This window comes from Canis lupus, chromosome 12 (assembly GCF_048164855.1).
Source record: "Canis lupus baileyi chromosome 12, mCanLup2.hap1, whole genome shotgun sequence".
NCBI lineage: Eukaryota > Metazoa > Chordata > Mammalia > Carnivora > Canidae > Canis > Canis lupus.
The window spans coordinates 21952410-21976009 of NC_132849.1; the positions used below are offsets into that span (position 1 = coordinate 21952410).

The following is a 23600-nucleotide window of genomic DNA, read 5'->3' on the forward strand; positions in this document are numbered from 1 at the left end:
CTAAAGTAAAGGGAAGAAGTTAGGCACTGTAAATGAAAGCATTAATAAGGCAGAGTAACGAGAGTAAGAATCCTTGAAAATAGAATACAGTCAGAAACTGTGTTATTGTGGGAAGCCAAGAACAAGAGACTCTGACCTGAAAAAGCCATAGGCAGAATATGATATAGTACTTAGGTATTAGAGAAGCACAATGATTCCTAGTAATAACAAGATACAGGGTATTGTATGTTTATAGAATAAGGCCCCAAAAACTGTGCATGTTAAACAACTGAAAGACTTGGTTAGGACATCTTCAAATAGTTGAAACTATTAAAGGATCAGGATGGGGCAAGGTATTTTAAAAGTTTCGGAGTGACCACATTGTGGTGCAGAAAGTGACAACCGTTGCCAACCTGGGTCGTGTACCCTGTGGGACATCTGATGAGTACAGATTTGCAGGCAGGACACTGACCAGTGGGAGCCTGGTCCTACTGACCCTGGATGCCCGGCCCACTGGAGCCGCCCAGCTGACTCTCAACAGTGAGAAGATGGTGATTGGCACCATGCTGGTGAAGGACGTGGTATAGGCTCTGCCTCAGTGATTCCCAAGGGCTAGGACCTCTTTGACCTCCGCTTGTCACTCCCTTGTTGTATCTGGGCTTTTAGCCCCCCTCTTCTCTCTCTCATAGCAGATAGTATCCCGGGGGGCCTGTTGTCCTCTGCTCATTACCAGGCTCCCTCCTCAGGGCCCCTCCCTATAGGTTCCATGGTGACCATGCAGGGGGAGCCAGCAGCTGCTCCCCTCATCTTCCTGGCTTTCTGCAGCTATTTATGTAGCAATATCCCAATAAAATGCCTTCTCCCTTAAAAAAAAAAAAAAAAACCCTTCAGGTTTAAATCTACTACCTTACTACCATTTTTGTAGTAAGTTTCTGAGTTTAACGTCAATACATTTAACAAATATATGAGAGAGACCAGAAGATTGCTAGATGGTAATGATGAAATGAAGAGTAGTCCTAGTCAGAATATATTCATTTCTAGCATGAATTAGAAACATGCTGATTGTGTTCTGATCTAGTGGTAGTGCATGAATAGGAAGTATTGTTAAAATTATTGCAGCTAAAACAGAATGATAAAGAACAATCAATAAACCATTTAAAGACATAACGAAATTTGTGTGTTGTGGAATTGAGGTCCAGAGATCAAGGAGAGCAGCATACAATTGGGACATGGGGGATGGAAGCTCTGAACAGTCTGAGAATGAGAGTCCAGAGAAGACATATAACCATAATAATTGGAATTTGAGCAATAAAAAGGATGGCAGATCTGTGGCACACAATTGGGTTACCTGGCTTCACAAACTCTGAATAGATATCTGGTATAGTATTTATTCAGTATTGCATAAGTTGTATCAGGGTTATGACAACACTAGCAGCCACTAAATATCTACTTACTTATTGATTTAAATTTGTTGTGTTTATAAAATGATGGAACCATCTTAATCTAATCTTCACAGAGCTTTACATTAGGATAAAAAGAGGTAATACACACAATCACATTAGTTGTTTTGATACATTTCTCTACGATTTATCTATGTAGCCATCTAGCTATCTACTTAAGGTGATTCTATTTTAAATAGACTATATTTATAGTATAAATCAGTCAATTTGCCTTTAATATAATTGCTGATAACTTCAGGTTTAAATCTACTACCTTACTACCATTTTTGTAATGTCTCATGTTCTATACTCACAAATCTCCTTCTTAACTTGTATTGGGTAAATTAATCATTAATGTATTGTTCCATTTTCTCCCTCAATTATTTTATTATTTACACATTCTCATTTTTCTTTCTTTTACTGTTTACCCTAGCTATGACAAAATATATACTTTATTCAAGGTTAATATAAAATGGTATTTTACCCACTTTTAAAAAATATGAGTTCTGAGAATATTTTTAAGTTGTTTATTCTCCTCTGCCCTATTTTCACTTACCCACCATGCATCTTAATTCTCTGTATGTTTAGGACCTCAAGATAAATGATAACTTTTACCCTCTAAATTTTCTATCAGATGACCCACACACATGCCCCTTTATCCACCTTTGATCTACCCTGCATCTTTATGTTTATTATCATGAGTCACCTTCCTTCTGCTTGAAGTACATTTTAGGTGGGGTGTGTGTGTGTGTGTGTGAGAGAGAGAGAGAGAGAGAGAGAGAGAAAGAGAAAGAGAGAGAGGACTCTAAAATTTCATAGTTACTGCTTATCTAAAAAGCTCTTTCTGTAGTCTTCATTTTATTTATTTACTTTAATTTTATTATTTATTCTTCAAATAAAATAAATAAAAACTAAATTTATTATTTAGTCTTCATTTTATTATTTATTTATTATTTGATTTTTATTCTATTTTCATACTACCATTTAGAGTGTTTGTCTTAAAATTCAATTCTCAGAGTAACTCCTCTGCTTAAATACCATCAAATTATCCTTTTAAGAATTAAAAAGTTCTTTTGGTTTCTATATCTGTGTTGAAAATTTAGCAGTGGATCTTTGTATTATTCTTTTAAAGATTTATTTATCCTTACTTTGGTTGCTATTAAGATTTTATGGTTTTTTTTAGATTTCTCTTGAATATGTTGTACTTCTTGGATCTGTGGTTGATGCATTTTCTCAATTTTGGAAAATTCTCTTCCATATGTATTCTATTATCATACCTCATGCTCATTCTCCTAGTCTGGGATTTCAAATACCTATATTTTGGAAATATATATATGTCTATATATGGAAGTAAATATATATATATATATATATATTCCAAATTTATATACTTTTTACCTTTTTTCTATTTTATTACATCCTTTTCAACATTTTCCATTATTTTTTTTTTTTTGGCATTCTTCAGCTAGCATACTTTCTTCTATAGTGTCATGCAATCCACTAATTTTCTTCAACTATTTTTAACCTGCTGTGAAACCCATATGTTGAGTCAACTTCATTTTACTTCTTTGGTACTAGAATTTTTCAATTGATTCTTATTGTATCCAGGTTTTTACAATATTTTTGCATTATTTCTTTCATTTATTTAATATTTCATTCTACTGTTTTAAAAGTTCAAGTCAGATACCTGGCAAGTCTCCCTTAATTCTCCTTTTGTTCAATCCTTAGTCAGTCTTAATCTTGGTTATTACTAAATAACAGATGAATATTATAGAAAAATTATAGAGATTATTTAAGGCTCAAGATGACCTAGAAGGGAATATATTTTTGTTGTTTGTCTCTCAAATTAGAGATGAATCTCCTTTATATAATTACAGTTGAAACAATTCAAAACTGGGATTCAATCCTAGTGTGGTTTATTTTTAGTTCGTATTTACTCCTAGGCTGCAGCCCTTTTAGCTGGTTGGTGAATAAATGCCTGAGGTTTTTATCAGGGAACTTCCCTGGTAGATCCTGAACTCATTTTTCATTCCTCAAGTTCTATACGTCTACTGAGAGTTCAGCTTCCTTTCTGTGGTTCTCAGCTCTACATTTTCTCCCCTCATCTTCTTCATTATTTCAACCATGGCTTTCTAATAGATCAAGAACAAATCAACATCAACAACTAACCTCTTTTCTTTTTCCTTTTTCAGGTCTTGATTCTGCAAATCCAAGCTTCCTTGATGACTGTAATGCCTTCAAATATTAGATTTTCTAGCTGTTTTCTCAGCGTGTGGGTTGGTTCAAAATTGCTAGCCATTTTCACAGAAGCAGAATTTTCTTATATCTCTGAATAAATGGTACTGCATTAAACTTATTTCTTCAAATCAGAAATATCAGGAATCATGTGTACATTACTTTGTCCTACTCTTTGTTTCTCCGATAAATACATGAATTTTGTCAAGTTCATTTCTTTGATATATTTCAATTCCATTTCCTACCTCCATTTGTCAGCATCCCCATGACTGGCACTCTTAATTTTCAACCGGATTAAGAATTCAGCCTTCTAAATGATCTCCCTGTCTTAATTTTTATTGCTTGATTTGTTATTTGATTTTTATTCTATTTTCATACTACCATTCAGAGTGTTTGTCTTAAAATTCAATTCTCAGAGTAACTCCTCTGCTTAAATACCATCAAATTATCCTTATAACATTCAAAATAAAATCCTTTACCATAATATTACAGTATTCTTCAAGAGTAGGTATGTGTATCTCATGTATGTGTATACATGTATGTGTATCTAATGCTTCCATGATCACTGTATATGTCTCTGCCACATTTGACTAGTTTAAGTTCTTGAAAACACGATGCATTTGACTTTGTGTATACTACCTCCCACTATTTTTGGAGGATAAATTTTGGTACTGGCTTCTCAAGAATGATTTCTCTGTTCAATAGCCACACTTGTTCTGCCTCCCAAGTATATCCGGGTGTCCTGTCCTGGATCCTTCTCAAGCTACTTAAAGATCTAGGAGAACAGTATGTGCAAAAATCTATTTGTTTATAAACAGAAGTATGAGACATGTAGGTAAGGTATTACGAATGAGGGGAAGAGAAGTATAACAGGGTCACAAGTGGTAGAAATAAAAAAAAATATATGGGTAGAAAATATTTGAGGCACTTTTAGGGTACCATGTGACTCTTTGGAAGGTTTATACATGGCATATTAATGTATCCCCCAAATTAGGCCTGTATCTAATATATGGTATAACTCAATATATTTAAATTAAATAAATTATTTGACCAATTTATTCCTGAGTTGAATACAGGTTATATGCAAACACTCTATCAGGTATTGAAAAAGACATAAAAATGAGTAAAGTACTGATTTTATCCTCAAGGCCCTTACATTCTATTATTGAGCCTGTAACATGAACAGAAATAAATGTTATGTAAGTCCAAATGTGAAGGTGAAATAAATTAAAAAGTCCATGGCTTTTATTTTCTTAGGTTTTTATTTTAATTCCAGTTAGTTAACTGGAAGGTTAGTTATGTTAGTTTGAAGTGTACAATCACAAGTGTACTCCTTAATCCCATCACCTATTTCACCCTTCCCCCTACTTCCCCTTTGGTTGTTGTTCTTTACAGTTAACAGTCTGTTTTTTGGTTTGCTTCTATCACCCTCCTTTTACCCTTTGCTCATTTGTTTTGTTTCTTAAATTCCACATATGAGCAAAATCATATGGTATTTACTTTCTCTGATTTATTTCGATTAGCATTATACTCTCTAGCTCCATCCATGTTGCAAATGGCAATATTTCATTCTAAATTTATGGCTGATTAATATTCTAGTGTGTGTGTGTGTATGTGTGTATGTGTGTGTATACACACCACATCTTTTATATACATTCATCAATCAATGGACGGTTTCCATAATTTGGCTAATGTAAATAATGGTGCTATAAACATAGGAGTGCATGTATCCCTTTGAATTAGTGTTCTTCTGTTTTTGGGTAATTGCATGGCAGTATATCATTACTGTATTGTAGGGTAGTTCTATTTTTAACTTTTTGAGGAAACTTCATACTGTTTTCTTTTCTTTTCTTTTTCTTTTGTTTTTATTGAAGCTCAATTTGCCAACATATAGTGTAACATCCAGTGCTCATCCCATCAAGTGCCATACTGTTTTCTACATTGGCTACATTAGTTTGCATTCCCACCAACAGTACAAGAGGGTTCCTTTTTCTCAGATCCTCAAAAAGATCCTGTGTTTTTGAAAAAGAACTACTCAAGGGCAGCCTGGGTGGCTCGGCAGTTTAGCGCTGCCTTTGGCCCAGGGCATGATCCTGGAGACCTGAAATTGAGTCCCTTGTCAGGCTTCTTGCATAAAGCCTGCTTCTCCCTCTGCCTGTGTCTCTGCCTCTCTCTCTGTTTCTTATGAATAAATAAATAAAATCCTTAAAAAAAGAACTACTCATATTCTAATGAGAGAGATTTAAAAAGTGGTTAAACAGGTGTATTTTTAAAATATTTTATTTTGAAAAAAAATCTCATATCTGCAAATTTTTTTGAAAACAGTATGTGTATAGTATATACACATACACCACATCTTTATCCATTCATCAATCTTCTGAAAATATTTTACCTAGATTCACCAATTATATTGACATATCCTTTTTCTTCTTATAATTCTTATTATTTTGCTGAGCTTTGGAGACAAAGTTGCACTCATTGTACCACTTCATCCTAAGAACTTGAGCAAACATCTACTAAAAACAGGACATATTCCTACAGAAACATACCATAAGCATTAAATTTAGAAAATTTAGCATTAATACTATTATCTAATATATATTTCATTTTCAACTTCCACAAATTATCCCAGTTCTGTCTTTAACAGGACTTTTATTTCTGTCCAGGAATCAATCAAGAACCAGGCATTTCATTTAGTTTTCATATTTTTATAGTCTCTTCTAATTTGGAACTGTTCTCAGCATTTTTTTCATCTTTAATAGATCATTTTTTCATACTGCCATTTTTTAGGAGTATAAGTTTGTGTGTGTGCATGACCACGTATGTATGTATGTGAGTAGGATTGCTGCATTATGATTACACTCAAGTTATATTTTTGGTAAAATTATCACATTCTGACAGGTGACATTTTATACAAGTTTTGAGATATAGAAAACATTTATATAGAGATGTGAAATGTGCCACTGAAGACAGAACTAGAAACTGAATTGAAGATTTTTTGAATCCTAATGCAAGGCTTTTACCACTAACTATAGATGCTGTGGATGGCTTTTGAAAGCTTGAGTTTTTTTTTTTTTTAATCAATGTGAAATTATTAAAAATTAGATGTGTCAAATAGAAGGCTTGAACCATACTTTCAAAAGATAGATTGTGGTATGATATAACCAGAACTGATTGCCTAAAGAAAACATTCAAAACTAGTCCCTAGTTGACTGCAGATATAAAGAATCTTTAATTTGAAATTTAATTTTGATCTTTAAGGTGTTTATGCTTTTTGACAGGAAAAAAATGTAGAATTTATGTTTTGGGGGCAAAAAGGCTATATCTAGTATTAGGGCAGGCCTCAACAAGCTAACTATTAACATTTGCAAATTCAGAACATTCTAAATGAGGTGAATATGGTATCTTTACTCGATATTGTAGAATCACAACAAAACAGTCACATTCTTGCAGAGTGTCCCCTTATTTGGTACGTAGAGTAAGCTCAGAGAGAAGATTTGCCCAAATTTACAAAGCTGGAAAATGGTATAGGTTAATTTCTTTCCTAGGATTCTCAATCCATTGTCCAACTGATAGATTCCTAGAATATGCTTACAGAAACAACAGAATTTTGACTTCATGGATTAGCCTTTTGCCATTGACCATCTCCTTTGTAGATTAGGCCTTTTAAAATTGGGCCCCAGTCTCCCACTGGTATTTTAGTAATAGAATGGAGTGTGCCAAAGGACATTCACAACCGCTTAATCAGACCTACATTTAGTCTCACTTATTTTGACCTTCAAGCATTTACTTATGAAAGTGCATGAGGTTTCTTTTCAGATTAATGCCAAGTTTCAATCGCCATAGACCACAGGAAAAATCTTTTTTTATGTGATTCCCCAAAAATGAATTCAACAATACTTTTATCAGCCATGTTTTTAATCCATTAGCAATATTGACTTTGCCATGAAATGAGAGTAATTCAATTTTAGATTATATTATAAAGCTGAAATTATTATAGCTTTGCCTCCTAGTTTTACAGTTGTTAAGGCTATGTCAGAGTTTTCATGGTGAAGCTTTATATTTCAAAGTTTTATAATCAGACATTAAAGAGAACAAAAAAAAAAAAAAAGCCAAATGGCTTTTGAGACTGCATTGGTGCCTGCAAGAAATCCATGTCAGGCTTTTTATTCAAAGAGATCCACATCGATGGGCAAGTCCCTCTGCTTAATAACTTTCATTATTAGATTGGCTATGGATGCCACCAACACATTTTCCTAATGCTACAGTGGGGCCCATTTTTCAGTTTTTCAGCCTCAGTATTAGGTATGGAAATCTATGTGGTACTATAAACAGAGGACAAAAGATACAATATAACCGTCCAGTCTCTTATTACCTGTCTGACTATGTGCAGGTTGCTTAATATTGTTGAGACTCAAGTTATTTAAAGTGAAGAATGAAGAAAAATTTATCCTATGTTTCTTAAAGCAAGGACCTTTTGTAATCCTTTCCAAACCTCATATCTGAGTTTATGTTAAAATGAAGAGGCAGCTAATATAAGAGATCCTTAGGATTAGAAAAGAGATTGCTATCTCCATCTTATACTTGAAACATATTAGAAAAAGGTCATTCCCCAAAATAACCAATAAAAGACAAGTACCTGGCTTAAAATATATTTATTTAAATCATCTCTCTAATAAATTACAAATGAACATTTTTAGCTATTAATAACTTGGCATGAATATTCTAAAGACACATCTATATTCAACATACTTGATAGGCCATGTATAGGAAATGGCCATAAGTGAAATTACTATTTACTGATGGAAAGCTCCCTGAAGTAAAAAAAAAATGTGAAGTAAGAAGAAAATGGACAGCAGTGTAGAATAAGTTGCAACTTCCTGCATAACTCTGCTCAGGATCCCTATTCTTCATTTATATTTATTTTGACTCCATACAAATTTAAGCCTTTTATAGGCATGGCAATGTTTAGACATCATGCTTTGTTTAAATAAATAAGATGGCACTCATGCCACCTGGGATGTTTAACTTCATCTTGGGCAGGCTATGTAAATTCTTAATAACAATCATAGTTCCTGTATCATCTGCATTTACTAATAGCAACCATGAAGTTACATAATTCATTTACATCAACTAAGTTAATAATCACAACAATCTCATGAGGGAGTTATCTTCATTTCACTAATAAGGAATGGAGGTTTAGAAAGAAGAAATAATAAGATCATCTGCGAGTGGCAAATTCAGTATTAGGATATGGCTTTCCCAAAGCCTGATTTTTTTTTTTTTTTTTTTTTTGGTTATAAATGCTTTGTCTTTCTTTTCTTTTCTTTTCTTTTCTTTTCTTTTCTTTTCTTTTCTTTTTCTTTTTCTTTTTTTTTTTTTTAACATGGAAAAACTCAGGCAGCCCTGATGGCTTAGTGGTTTAGCGGTGCCTTCAGTCCGGGGTGTGTCCCTGGAGTCCCAGGATCCAGTCCCAGGTCAGGCTCCCTGTATGGAGCCTGCTTCTACCTTTGCCTGTGTCTCTGCCTCTCTCTCTCTCTCTGTGTCTCTCATGAATAAATAAATAAAATATTTTAAAAAATAACATAGAGAAACCTGGTGGTGGATAATAGTCATCAGATGTTTCTCTAAGAGTTCAAATTCCAGCTTTCTTATAAAATGTAAATGAACACCTACACATGTATATGTAACTGTTGTCAAAATTAAGCTTATTTACTAAAAAAAGATTCATTATCCGAACTTTCTTTTGCATTCTTTTCATCTTTGCTATTAGGCACTAGAGCATCTGACCCCTCAAGAAAACATGGGTCCTTCCAATATTATTTTTTGTAATCTTAATGCCATCACTTGGAACACCACTTGAGCCATTCTGAGATATCTGGCATATCTTGGACCCTTAACTATAATAAAGATTTCTTTTTGAGATTTATTTATTTATTCCTGAGAGACACACGAAGAGAGAGGGAGAGACATAGGCAGAAGGAGAAGCAGGCTCTCCATAGGAGCCCAATGCGGGACTCAATCCCGGATCCTGGGATCACGACTCAAGGCTAAGGTAGATGCTCAACGGCTGAGCCACCCAGGCGCCCCTGAATTAAGATATTTTCTGATGTTACTTCACTTTCCTGTGATCTAGAGTCTTATATACTGTTCTGCTGTGATTGCTCTGAAGTGGTTTCAGAATGTGACTGATTCATTTGTGATACCAGTGTCACTTACAGAAGATACTTCAAATGTCACATCATTTAAGCCTGTGATAGTTGACAATTTTGCAACTAAAATATGAAGAGCTGTTTGGATACTAAACATACTACAATACTAAGAGCAATTTGCTGGATATGAAGAGAAAGTTCTGCCAGTGTCTCCTTACAGACTATAGAAAAGTGGTTGAGGAACTCTACAGTGTTCACCACAAACTGGTTTAGAAAATGCTACTGGTCTTTTCTGTTGAACAGCTAGCACTTTGTGGTCAAGTCTATGCCTGACCTCATGAGAAGAATCCCATCTTCATCCATCTCCTTACAGGGTGAAAGACCCACAGCTTGCCCACAAACCCTTCAAAGATGGGATCACCCAAAGCCTGCACCCTTAAATTTTATTTTATATATATATATGTCTCATAATTTCCTAAGACAGAACAACAAATGAATCTCCCAGTGAAGAAGAGGAAAACATTATGGAAGTGAAATCTCTAACATTCAACATTCCATAAGTGAGACCAACTGGTACAATCCAATCAGTTCCTAAGCTCTACTTGCCTCCTACAGGCAACCCAGGTTCAGATACGTGGATATATGCACCAAGTTGTTTAGTAACAAAAAACTAACTGGATATCTCCACAACATCGTGGTTGGCTGAAAACCTTGCTAAGTCTATCATGGCAGGAAAGGCATACAAAAGAAAATAGTATTTGAGCAGAAGTCTGAAAGAGGAGTAGGAATTAGCTATACATGGGAGCTGAGTATATAAGAACAATGAAAACATGGGGATCCCTGGGTGGCTTAGCAGTTTGGTGCCTGCCTTTGGCCCAGGGCGCAATCCTGGAGACTCGGGATCGAGTCTCACTTCAGGCTCCCGGCATGGAGCCTGCTTCTCCCTCCTCCTGTGTCTCTGCCTCTCTCTCTCTCTCTCTCTCTTTGTCTATCATAAACAAATAATAAAATAAATAAATCTTGAAAAAAAAAAGAAAACAAAAAAGCATTTTATTTTTGGCAATAATCATCATATCATCATAACTGCAATTTATTCTTTCATTCACTCATAAAATAATTTTGAACACTAATTGTGTGTCAGGAACTATTCTAAATGTCTTCTCATACCTATGGGGAAAAATACAACAAATAAAATTATATATATGTATGTAACATATATGTATAAGCATATTTCTATAATATAGGTCTAATGAGGAGAAAAAGTAAAAGTATAGCAGGTTTTGTATCAGTTACGCTGAATTACATAAGTGATGTGGACACAGTTTGCAGAATAAAGTGTCAAAGGGTAATAATTTAGGCCACACCTAAATTGTGGCCAATTCCAATCCCACTTCCTGCTTTCTCATTTAAAGACTGAGAATTTAGCTTGAAGAAGGTGAAGATATCAGATGTAAATAACTATAGAAAGAGCAGCCCAGGTGAAGGAAAATACTTGAAAACTTACTTTAAGGTGTGAACATGATTACTATGTTTGAAGGACAGTATGGAAGCCTATTAAGGGAATGGATTGAACCATGCACAACAGAAATCATAGTAGTAATGGAGGACAAGAACAAATAGGGCCTTAAGGTACTTCTGTTTTTATTGAATAAAAAGAGGGACCATTAGTAAAGTTTAAAAAGAATATGTATGCAACCTTGTGTTTAACTAAATCCTTTTTATAGCTGTTGGAAAGATAGAGGGAAAATGAACAGATATGCAGCTATACTGAAAGCACAATCAACTAGATTTTATTTTTGACAGATCAGTTATAGGATGTAAAAAAAGAAAAAAAGCAGAATATTTAAGGATAATCCCAAGTTTTAGGTGACCTGAGCAACTGATAAAGTTCCTCCCTCAAAAAATTGGAAAAATCTCAAATATACAAGCTAACCTTACACCTAAAGGTACTGGAGAAAGAACAGCAAATAAAGCCTAAACCAAGCAGAAGAAGAGAGATAATAAAGATTACAGCAGAACTCAATGGAATAGAGACCAGAGGAACTGTAGAACAGATCAACAAATCCAGGAGCCGATTCTTCCAAAGAATTAATAAGATAGATAAACTCCTAGCCAGACTTCTTAAAAAGAAGAGAGAAAAGACTCAAATTAATAAAATCACGAACGAAAGAGGAAAGCTCACGACCAATACTAAGGAAATACAAATGATTTTAAAAACATATTATGAGGGATGCCTTGGTGGCTCAGCAGTTTGGCACATGACTTTGGCCCAGGGTGTCATCCTGGGGTCCCAGTATCCAGTCCCACATTGGGCTCCCTGCATGAAGCCTGCTTCTTCCTCCACCTATGTCTCTGCCTCTTTGTGTGTCTCTCGTGTATAAATAAATAAAATCTTAAAAAAAAAAGATACTAGCCAATAGAATCCAACAATACATTAAGAGAATCATTTACCATGATCAAGTGGGATTAATCACTGGGATGTAAGGGTGGTTCAAAATTCATAAAACAATTGACTTGATAGATTACATCAATAAAAGAAAAGACAAGAACTATATGATCCTCTCAATAGATGCACAGAAGGCATTTGACAAAACACAGCATTTATTCTTGATTAAAACTCTTAAAGGTATAGGGGTAGAGGGAACATAGCTCAATATCATAAAAGTCATCTATGAAAAGCCCACAGCAAATATCATTCTCAATGGGTAAAAACTGAAAGCCTTTACCCTAAGATCAGGAACATGAAAGGGATGCCCATTCTTACCACTTTTGTTCACCACAGTAGTAGAAGTCCTAACCTCAGCAATCAGACAACAACAACAACAACAACAACAAATAAAAAGCTTTCAAATTGGCAAAGAAGAAGTCAAACTCTCCCCCTTCACAGATGACATGATACTGTGTGTAGGAAACCCAAAGGACTCCACTCCAAAATTGCTAGAACTCATACAGCAATTCAGCAATGTGGCAGGATACAAAATCAATGCACAGAAATAAGTTGCATTTCTATACAATAACAATGAGACTGAAGAAGGAGAAATTAAGGAATTACTCGCTTTTACAATTGCACCCAAAACCATAAGATACTTAGGAATAAATCCAACCAAAGGAGTAAAGCATCTATAAAAACTACCAAACACTTATGAAAGAAATCGAGGAAGACACAAAAAGATAGAAAAATATTCCATGCTCATGAATTGGAAGAATAAATATTGTGAAAATGCCTATGCTACCTAGAGCAATTTACACATTCAATGTAATCTCTATCAAACATGGACTTTCTTCACAGAGTTGGAACAAATGATTCCTAAGATTCATATGGGACAAGAAAGACCCTGAATAGGCAGAGGAAAGTTGAAAAAGAAAACCAAAGCTTGGGGCATCACAATGCCTGACTTCAAGCTGTATTACAAAACGGTAATCATCAAGATAGTATGGTTCCAGCACAAAAACAGACACATAAAGCAATGGAACAAAATAGAGAACCCAGAAATGGACCTTCAGCTCTATGATCAACTCATCCTCAAAAAAGCAGGAAAGAATATCCGCTGGAAAAAATACAGTCTCTTTAATAAATGATTTTGGAAAATAAATGGTTTTGGGAAAAAATACAATCTCTTTAATAAATGGTTTTGGGGAAAATTGGACATTCTTCCACATGTAGAAGAATGAAACTGGACCATTCTCTTACACCTACACAAAGATAAACTCAAAATGGTTAGGAGATCTAAATGTGAGACAAGAATCCATCAAAATCCTAGAGGAGAACACAGGCAACACCCTTTTGAACTTGGCGACAGCAACTTCTTGCAGGACACATTTATGAAGGCAAGGAAAACAAAAGCAAAAATGAACTACTGATACTTCATAAAGATAAAAAGCCTCTGCATGACAAAGGAAACAGTCAACAATACTAAAAGACAACCTACAGAATGGGAGAAGATATTTGCAAATGATGCATCAGATAAAGGGCTAGTATCCAAGATCTATAAAGAATTTAATAAACTCAAATATTCAAGAAACAAACAATCCAGTCAAGAAACAGGCAGAAAACATGAACAGAAATTTCACCAAAGGCATACACATGGCCAACAAGCACATAGAAAAATGCTCCACATCACTTGTCATCAGGGAAATACAAATCAAAACCACAATGAGATACCACCTCACATCAGTGAGAATGGCTAAAATAAACAAGACATGAAACAACAGATGTTGGCAAGGATGTGAAGAGGGAACCCTCTTACACTGTCGATGGGAAGCAAGCTGGTGAAGCCACTCAGGAAAATGGTGTGGAGGTTTCTCAAGAGGTTAAATAGAGGTTAAAATAGAGCTATGCTATGCTATGCTATGACCCAGCAATTGTACTACTGGGTATTTACCCCAAAGATACAGACGAACTGAAACGATGGGACACCTGCACCCACCTGCGGCAACGTCCACCATATTCAAACTGTGGAATGTCCTTCAGCAGATGAATGGATAAAGATATGTGGTATATATACAATGGAATATTACTCAGCCATCAGAAAGGATGAATACATACCATTTACTCTGATGTGGATGGAACTGGAGGGTATTATGCTAGGTGAAATAAGTCAATCAGAGAAAGACAACTATATGGTTTCACTCATATGTGGAATATAAGAAATAGTGAAAGGGACTAAAAGGGAAAGGAGGGAAATTGAGTGGGGAAAAATTAGAGAGGAAGTCAAACCATGAGAGACTCCTACCTCTGGGAAACAAAGAGTTGCAGAAGGGGAGGTGTGTGTGGGGGGGTAACTGGGTGATGGGCACTAAGAAGAGCATATGATGAGATGCCCACTGGGTGTTATACTATATGTCGGCAAATTGAATTTAAATAAAATATTTTAAAAATAAATAAATTTTCAATTCAACACTAAAAAAATAAATAAACAAAAAGGGAAGAAAGAGAAAGAAACCCTGGAATGATTAATTAGGAAGGATGCTGAGTATTAACCCCAAATATGTATTACTGTCAGATTCAAGTATGAAAGACTTGTGCCCAACTCTGAGAATAGGAAAATAAAACTCTTTTTTTTTTCTTTTTTTTTTTTTAGTATCACTCTAGAACTTCAGTCTCTACCTCCTACTCACATACTCTCCCAGGGATAAATGGTGATCTCTAAATATATAGCATCATTAAGGGCTGAATTTCACATACAAGTGCTTTATCTATTTCATTGAAGTTTTTTCTCAAGTGACAAAATTCTTACATTTTAATAGTTTTTATTGAAGGAATCATATATGTGTTTATAAAATGAAATGAATATAATTAAGTAAACTTTGTTTCAAATCAAGAGAAATGCTATGACTTTATGTGCAGATTGTAGTTGATCAATATGAATGGATGATTACTCAGTCATAGAGTTCACGGTGAGTAAATCTGGTACCTTCTTTGAGCCATGCAACTCTTTCATGATATTCTTTGATTTGATGTTCAGAATAAAATAATAATAAAAATAATCTAAAAGTTTTAAAAGAAAGGATCCTCATTATCTAAAAAACACTGAAGCTTTTCATTTATACAGTTACTCAGCTCACAGTGTAAAATTTCAAGATCACAGAATGTAGGAGAGAAAGATTTGATATTAGGGTGGGAGTAGGTCTCAAGAAACTATTTCTAGGATTGGACATGCATGGATGTGGGCTGAGAGATGGGCTCACAAAGCTGAAGGGCTCCTGGAAGTTACTGTAAGAATAAGGGGTTGGCAAACATTCTTAGTTTTCATTTATTTGAAATTGGTCCTATGCTTAGGGTTCTTGTGTGTTCAAATTCAGCTTCTGCATTATGTTTATCATTATGTCACAGCTTCAGAAAACATTAGTGGTCCTGCCCAAAACAAAATGGCAGCTCCAATTACTGCTGCAACTTACAGATGCCTGCACCATATGTTACCATTCTGAAGATCTTCCAGATATAAGCATAGATGCCCTTTTTTTTTAAGGAAGAAAGGGGCTAAATTATTAGGTAAATTGATCAGAATTAATATTAGCCTGATTAACTGTGAACTTAATCTACTTTCAACATTCTCATTTTGGTTCTTTTCAAAATCCAATTAACTTATACAGCTGATTAGCATTTGCTAGTTCTGATTTTACAGTCTGCAAATTTCTCTCACCATTGCCTTCTTTTTCATTTTCATGACTTTAATCCAAATATTACAAAGAGATTTGACAAAGTGTTTGAACATTAGCCAGTTTAGAGGCTGAAAATTGCATGTACAGCTATCATTAGTTACATTTTCAGAAGCCAAAATGACATTCTTAAAACAGACAAGCATGAGGAGCCACAGATGCAAACAGAGGTGCCAAACCTGTAGAAAAAATAGCATATTTGCCACATCTGAATGTTTCCTTCTTTATTTTCTCATAATAAGCAAAAAATAACTAACACTACAGTATAATCTTGCTTCTCCCTGGAAAGAACCAAGAAAGTAGACCTTTCCATGTATTAGGATATTGACCTTATTTTTTGAAGCCCCTTAAAAGATTAAGTGGTGATCTTTTTATCTCACACTCCAATCCAGTGTGAAGTTCATAGTACCAACAAGAACCAATGGAAGAATAAATGGTATTACCATGTACTTCCTATGAAGCTCACATAGCCTCAGAACATTGGATGACTGACCAAATCACAATTGATTGGATTAATGCTGGAATCTAACTCCATGTGAGTCAAATATATTTTCTCTCCTGGGAATTTGTATAAGACTTTAGGTCTCTCTATAGACACTTCAGCTGGAAGATCATATAGAAGTAGAATCAGAGAGTTTATAGAAGCACAAAAGATATGTGGAGAAATGCATATGGAAAAAGTGCATATGTGAGAAAAAAAGGAGATATAGGTAAATTTCCACTTTCTACTTTTTTTTTTCAGCTTTATTGAGGTATAATTCACTTCCTACATTTAGTTCCTCAAGAGAAACTCATCCTTGAAGCAAATTCCCCTTTAGTAATTAAAGCAAGTTTGACTGGGTTTCTGACCTTTGAAACTAAATGATCCCAACTATAAAAGCATCTTAATGTTAAGTAAGGTCAGGCCTCTTACTTTATAGATGGAGAAACTGAGATTTAACAGAGTAAGGACATCTTTGAGGGTAACACAATGAATTACCTATAACTGAGTTCTAGGACTGCTGCACCCAAAATATTTTATCTATACTCTCTGATACTGTCTCTTTGCTTTGGTTATTTAACAAATTGAGACAAGTTGTTATTCCACTCTTACTCTCCCATTGGTAAATCTATAAAGAGTTCACTTTCTAATCAATATTGAATAAACTAACCACTTAATTATGCGATCAGCAGAGGCTGCCTGAGGAATGCATTTTCTGTAGTAGGCAAGTGAAGAAATCATGAGGCAGAATATTAAAAAATTTAGAAAGTATTACTTGTAATACAGGGACTAAGAAAGAGTATGCTCTGGTCAATGAACAATAACTCTGTTATAGCCAATCTATAGTTATGTGAACGTACCTCAATGAATCCATTCATTTCGCCCATCTTCACAATGGCCAGTGTAGTGGCTTGCAAAAACTGTCAAGAAAATACAAAGTTTATCAGCAAATAAAGGACAAAAACAAAAATAATGTTTATTAGCTGTAGCCCACTTGTTTTCCATGACAGAATGAGGACAAAGAATCATTGACCTCAGTGAACCCAACACCATAGGAAATGCAATGATTACTACTTCACATGAAGAATTACCTACCTTCAGCTTACTTAATTGGAGGCACTGATATAATTCATCAGTTTAATGACTTTAAATGAATTGCCTGTTAATGTATTTCTTTTCTGACTTGACCAACTATGATTCCAGTGATCAAATGAAATTTTTTTTTGGATTAGTTAGAAGTAAAATCTAGTGAATTACATCTATCTTCCTGTCATAAGAGTTTGTTTGTTTTGATAGATTTTTGAAATTCAGATAGAACAAACCACCCAAGAATCTACAGACTTCAAAAGCAAATGAAATTAGAAGATTTGTACCATGATTACCATTACTATTATTAAAGAATCATTGTCAGGAAGATTCAGATGATGCGTTTATTCATTCACTAAGAAAACATTAATATTTAACTTTCCTTCTACCCAAACATGGAAGAAAGATCTTTACGTGTTTTTTTTTTTTTTTTTTGGTTTAATACACATTAATTGGACCCATATTCCATGCTAGTCAATGTTTGAGAGGTTTGGGAAATAGCAATAAAGAAAATAGACAAAGATTTTTGCTCTCAGGGAGCTTAAACTAAGCAGGCTATATCTTCCATTTGCTTAATATCTGCCTGGGCATTCCATCAGATCTAGAATAAAGTCCAAACTCCTTACTATGGTTTATAAAGTCTGAAATGATCTTATCCTTGTCTACAGTTTGTTTACTGAATGCACTCAGAGGCACTGCCCTTGGTATTCCTGAGAAGCTGAGCCTTCCTCATTTCCTTTGTACTTAACTTCCTTGTGCCAGAACGTTCTTTGCTCACGTCTATGAAGGGCTAACTCTTCCTGGTTTTACAGATCTCAAGATAAATATCATTGCTTTAAAGACAACTTTCCACTGTCTAAAGACAACTTTTTTTCTGATTGACTCAGGTAAGCAGCCAACTCTTGGTTTCAGCTCACATCATGATCTCAGAGTTATAAGATCAAGCCTCAGATCCAGCTCCATGTCCAGACCTGGAGTGGGCTGCATGATCAGTGGGGAGTTCTGCTTGAGAGTCTCTTCCTCTGCCCCTCCCCCACTCTTGCTTGCTTGAGCGCTCTCTCTCTTAAAACAAATAAATCTTTAAAGACAACTTTCCTAATCATACCATTAAAACAACAAAAAACTCCATCTACTCCCAGTCGTTCTCTCATGCCATGATTTTTTGCCTTAATACAGCCAAAATTATTTTATTTGCTGAATTATCTCCTTGTTTATATTATCTCTTCTTTCTTCATAGATTATAAATTTTGTAAGAGTTCTTTTGTTCTTATTCAGTCTTATTTCCAACCCCTAAAATCATGCTTGGAATTTATTAAGCTGTCATAAAATACACTGTAGAAGGTATAAATAAGTAAATCGGTGAATCTATACTTATTTATGCTTTTCTTAGTGTAAAAATTTTAAACCAATTTTGTGAAGGAATTAATTACTCATTCAACAGCAATGCATTGCTTAAGGTATTGCAAGACAGGAATATGCTTAATTTCTCTAATTAACAAACTATAAAGAGGTGAAAAGTAAGAAAAAAGGCTCATTTCTGAGTGGCTTGAGGTCATCTAATCTTTTCCTTTTTTTAGTTTATAAATTGCATGATTATTAGAATTATGCCTACACATATAATAGACTTTCTTTGTATGTGGGTGTTTTGAGATGTATTTAAATCAGGATTATAAATCACATTGGGAAATGATTTATGTAAATTGAGAATTCATTAGCATGTATTGAATTATTTTCCCCACAATTGAAACAAATGGAAGAAGTCAAATGGATCAAGTTGGTTTTAAAAAAAAAAAAAGAAACAAAGAAAGAAAGCAATTTGCTAATAATCTCATTACTATGTTGATAAATGATCAGAAATGGGTAAGTCTCAGGCTCCAGAAAGATTGTTACCTTCACTGTAATTCAAACTGAGTGTGAGACCAGTCTCCTTGTTTGCAATAAAGAGTTTACTTTATGGCTGAGCTTATAGGGATCTTGCTGATGACACTGGGCAAAATGCATTTGATCAACATAAAAACAATTTCCATTAATTACTGTAAAAATCCTATTGTCATTTAATTATTCAATTTTGGAAATGTCAAGTAACTTGTTGATGGAAATGAGAGGCAAGTAGGATAGTAAAGAGTGAAACTAGCTTCAATCCTGATTCTGCCACTTAGTGACTTTAAGAAATCTTCTAGTTTATCTAAATTCTTAGATGCTTGATTTTTTTACATATGAAATGGAATAAAATTCTTTTGTGAAATGGTTGTAATTAAATTCAAGATAAGGCACAGGGTGTGTCTGATATACTACAAGCACTGAATAAGTATTATTTTAATTCCTTTTCCAAATGTATCCACCTTTGAGGGGCATGGTAGACATTTAAACTTTGCCTCTTTCACATATATTTCACCTTCCTTACTTGCTTTGAGATGTTTGTCAGAAATTCATTTTTAATCAGTTAATTCTGCTGGCCAAAGAGGATCTAGATTTTCTCCACTGCATATAACATTAGTTCACATTCTTTACAATATTTGAGCCTTTCATGTTGAGACTCTACCATTTATTTTCAGGCTGACATCATTATCAGGCTTCAAGGTTTATGGTATCCCTTTTTCAAATCTGACCTTCACTGGCACATCTCCTATTTTCTTTTAGTCACTCATTTCATTGTTCACCTTCTACACATGAGTTTTCAATAATGAATCAGAAATAAAAATTCTAAAGTTACTTTCAAATCTCTTTGGCCTAGAGACCTAGGGCTAATCAAAGCCTAGGGCCAGACCATTTGACACCATACTTTTTAGCTTATAATAGCTCTGTGGTTAAAAAGAAAAAAAAGAAAAAAAAAGAAATTTCTCTCTCTGTTACTGTTATTTGCCTCATTGACACATTTACAGATTTATTCTGAAAGATGGGTTTATTCTCAATTTCTTTTTATGATCAATATTTTTAAAAATATTTTTATGGTAGAATAGAAAAGGAGTTGGAATTAACAAACCTGAATTTGGAAATAATATCAGCAATTTATAGTTTATGATGATTTGGGCATATTGACATATTTATATCAGTTTCATAATTTTTAAATTAAAACTAATATAACAAATAAAATGGAGTGCATAAATAGATAAGCACCTATGTCAGTATCTTTTCCAATTAAGCAACTGATATATCATTTTTCTACTTTTGCATATTGAAGATTAAATTTATTCTAGATGGGTTGTCATTCTTAATTTTTATCAGGCTTTATTGAAGTTTCTATTACAAATATCCCTATATCAGACCATCTCTTTTCTTCTTATAAACTTGAAGTTGGCATATTTTTCTGAGTTACCACTACTTTTACTTCATTGAGCAAATCTTTCCTCCTCCATCAGTGTACATACTGAATAATTATATTAGATTCTCAATGCATTTTGCCAAATTAGTATATGTTACACTAATGATATTGTTGTAAATATTATGATAACAAAGAGCAGTGGAATGCCAGTGCAGTGCAGGATAGCTTCCTTTAGTTTTAGAAGTTCCTAAATGAATGGCTGGTGTGTATGTGTCAAAAGGGGCTTTGCTAAATCTGAGATAAACAACTATTATTGTGCAGCAACCATTGAAACTGCAGTGTTATTTATAAGGAGTTTATAAAATATGGTTTTAGTACCTCCATTTAAGTAAATATTTATAAACTTCAGGATCTTCTGTTTCTTTCAGCATTATCAATGAGGTTGAAATCATGGTCACTGAGTACCTCTTCTGCCTCTTCACCTTTCAAAGTCCTGGAAAGTAGTTTTCCTAAAACTAGAATTAAGAGGCCTGAGCAATTCTCTTCTTTCCTTTCTTCCTTTATTCATGAATAGATGAACTTATTTATTCTTTAGGTTAAGCCAGAAATGAAATAAAGCAGTACTTTTTAATTTCTTGATCATAAGCCATACAAGGCCAGAGTTTTTCCCTCTGTAACAGAAAAATTATACACACACTGAAATTAAAATTTAATAAAATTATACTTGTCTTTGTTATCATCCTTATTCTATTTATAAAATTAATTAATTAATTAATTATTAAATATTTTATTTATTTATTCATGAGAGACACAGAAAGAGAGAGGCAGAGACATAAGCAGAAAGAGAAGCAGGCTCCATGCAGGGAGCCTGATGTGGGACTCGATCATGGGACTCCAGGATCATGCCCTGAGCCAAAGGGAGACGCTGAACCACTGAGCCACCCAGGCATCCCTAAATTTAATTTTTTAAATGATGGTTGTGATCCACCAAGTTGGTTTAATAACACACTAAAAGGTGGCAGCAAGTATTCTGAAAAAGGCCAACGTAAAGCAGATCTAAATAGTGAGGTCGTTGCTGCTGGTAAGTTGCAATCTGCTGTGTTACAAAGTGAACATTTACTTATGCTTGCCATGTAATCATACCAAAATAGTAGGGAAAAAAGAGAGCTACTTGATGGATGTAGATAAAGAAGCTTAAAGCTAAGATTTAGAAAAGCTCATTTTCCTCTGACCCAGCAAGCACTCTGTAAGGTAGGTGGTAGAGTTGGGTGGGGAGAGGTCAGAAAGATTTCCCAGTTTCCAAGTTCTATGTATATTTTTATGATAAGCAAGTAGGCTCTATTGTAAAAAAAAAAAAAAAAAAAAAAAGCTCATTTTTCATAAGCTACTTATTACCTAATCTCTAATACCAACACTTAGATAAGAGCAATTACTGTTTGTGAGGTGCTCTTCTAAACATTCAGATGTATGTAATTCATTTAACTCTCATAAATATCTTATGAGGCAGGTATAGTTAGTATCCCTAGTTTACAGATCAGGAAAATGAAGCTCAAAGTAGTTAAGTAACTTCCCTAAGTTACAAAGCTAATATGAGTCAGGAATTTTACTTATTATGGAACACAACCCAAAGTATCTTGTAGGCAAAACTGCATTAATAATTAATAAAAAAGAATTCATTGCTCATTGTCAATGGATCATACCCTTCCAAGATGCTTCTTTTGCATAGAACATACTGTGCTTGTAAGGAAAAGTTGCACCAACTTCTTATGGTAGTTAATTCTACAAGCACTCTACAACAGGCATAAGTTAGGAATACTAATGATTAATCCGAAGAAAGATTTCAAAACACTATCACTAGAGAAAAATATTCAGGCAATGATTTTGAAGGGAAAGTGAGGAGCATAAAAACTTTTCCTCAACATGGAATAACCAAGGGAGACAAGATACCCTGACATTATCAATAAGAAATAGCCATTCAGTAGCAGAAAAGACAAAACTGAAAGAAGAGGGTGTCTGCACTGAAGTCTAATAAATAAAACAGTATTATATATTTACATAAAATGTAAAATTATTTTTATATGGTTTCTCCCTAACTGTTCATCATATTTTTTTTTTTAGGTTCCATAGTCTTCCAAGAATATGTCAGTTTTGCTTTTAGGGTGATGGGCAAAAGTTCAAAATCTTTCAGGCTTTTTGTTGTGCAGCATCTTAAGAGAGTTCTTTCTTCTACTTTAACAATAGACTGACCACTTGCAGGTGATAATGTAGCTTCTGACAATAGCAGAGACCAAAGCTCTTATCTCACAGTCAGAATTGCCTCTGGTATAGGAACTGCTACCATTAAAACTCTGTCATCCATAAACACATAATGGACAGTAACAATGTACCCAAAGGGAATTTAAGCCAGGGGGGAAAAAAAAGATAAACACTCTGATCATGTGCTCCCAGAAAATTAAAACTTCTGGAGGAGAAAAATGATGATAATAATAAACTGGTTATAATGATGGTGGTAATGGCAGTAACAGTAATAATAAGTAAAATTATGATTAGTGCAAATCATAATATAACAAGATGCATTCTTTCCACCTAAAGATAACTGAAAAAAAAAAAAACACTGGGATAAAATATTATTTTTAAAATCTTCTGACATATTTAATAGAATAGTGATAAACTACTGAGCTAATATCCAGGAGAGATCTAGATTTCAGCATTATGCCAGCACATGGGGCTATCTTTCCTTGAGGTTGACAACATAGAAAATGAGGCAGAGAAGCTTTATTCATGTCTCTGATAGACAACTGGAACTT

General features: G+C 34.2%; 1 pseudogene; it reads right to left on the minus strand.

Moving 5' to 3' along the window:
* Positions 1–9361: 9361 nt before the first annotated feature.
* Positions 9362–10168, minus strand: LOC140600784 (WASH complex subunit 3 pseudogene; annotated as a pseudogene).
* Between the last annotated feature and the right edge of the window lie 13432 nt (positions 10169–23600).